Raw genomic sequence first — 1,707 nt, forward strand, 5'->3', positions numbered from 1 at the left:
GTCAGTCTTCTTGTACTGAAGTCAGCATTGTGCCTTTTGTATTTAATTCGATGCAATATCTGTGTTTCTTCGTCAATAAAAAGGTCAGAGGGATACAGTAAACCTGAAGTGAAGCATCGGAATCTATAACTAGTGTCACAGAAATGGTTCAAAACATAGACAGTAAGAAGAGCCAGTCTTCTTGTACTGAAGTCGGCATTGTGCCTTTTGTATATAATTCCGATGAATTTTCTGTGTTTTATCGTCAATAAGAAGGTCCGAGGGATACAGCAAACCTGAAGTGAAGCATCGGAATCTATAACTAGTGTCACAGAAATGGTTCAAACCGTAGACTGTATGAAGAGTCAGTGTTCTTGTACTGAAGTCGGCATTGTGCCTTTTGTATTTAATTAAGATGCAATTTTTGTGTTTCATCGTCAATAATAAGGTCAGAGGGATACATTAAACCTAACGTGAAGCATCGGAATCAATAAGTAGTGTCACAGGAATGGTTCAAAACATAGACATTAAGAAGAGTCAGTCATCTTGTACTTAAGTCGCCTTGTGCCTTTTGTATTTAATTCCGATGCAATTTCTGTGTTTCATCGTCAATACGAAGGTCAGAGAGATACAGTAAACCTGAAGTGAAGCATCGGAATCAATAAGTAGTGTCACAGGAATGCTTCAAAACATAGTCAGTAAGAAGAGTCAGTTATCTTGTACTTAAGTCGGCATTGTGCCTTTTGTATTTAATTCCGATGCAATTTCTGTGTTTCATCGTCAATACGAAGGTCCGAGGGATACAGTAAACCTGAAGTGAAGCATCGGAATCTATAACTAGTGTCACAGGAATCGTTCAAAACATAGACATTAAGAAGGGTCAGTCTTCTTGTACTTAAGTCGGCATTGTGCCTTTTGTATTTAATTCCGATGCAATATCTGTGTTTCTTCGTCATTACGAAGGTCAGAGGGATACAGTAAACCTGAAGTGAAGCATCGGAATCTATAACTAGTGCCACAGGAATGGTTCAAAACATAGACAGTAGGAAGAGTCAGTCATCTTGTACTTAAGCCGCCATTGTGCCTTTTGTATTTAATTCCGATGCAATTTCTGTGTTACATCGTCAATAAGAAGGTCAGAGAGATACAGTAAACCAGAAGTGAAGCATCAGAATCTATAACTAGTGTCACAGGAATGGTTCAAAACATAGTCAGTAAGAAGAGTCAGTTATCTTGTACTTAAGTCGGCATTGTGCCTTTTGTATTTAATTCCGATGCAATTTCTGTGTTTCATCGTCAATACGAAGGTCAGAGGGATACAGTAAACCTGAAGTGAAGCATCGGAATCTATAACTAGGGTCACAGGAATCGTTCAAAACATAGACAATAAGAAGGGTCAGTCTTCTTGTACTTAAGTCGGCATTGTGCCTTTTGTATTTAATTCCGATGCAATATCTGTGTTTCTTCGTCATTACGAAGGTCAGAGGGATACAGTAAACCTGAAGTGAAGCATCGGAATCTATAACTAGTGTCACAGAAATGGTTCGAAACATAGACAGTAAGAAGAGCCAGTCTTCTTGTACTTGAGTCGGCATTGTGCCTTTTGTATTTAAATCCGATGCAATTTACGTGTTTCATCGTCAATAAGAAGGTCAGAGGGATACGGTAAACCTGAAGTGAAGCATCGGAATCTATAACTAGTGTCACAGGAATGGTTCAAAACATAGA

The sequence above is a fragment of the Schistocerca piceifrons genome, unplaced genomic scaffold, assembly GCF_021461385.2.
Source record: "Schistocerca piceifrons isolate TAMUIC-IGC-003096 unplaced genomic scaffold, iqSchPice1.1 HiC_scaffold_2396, whole genome shotgun sequence".
Classification (NCBI taxonomy): domain Eukaryota; kingdom Metazoa; phylum Arthropoda; class Insecta; order Orthoptera; family Acrididae; genus Schistocerca; species Schistocerca piceifrons.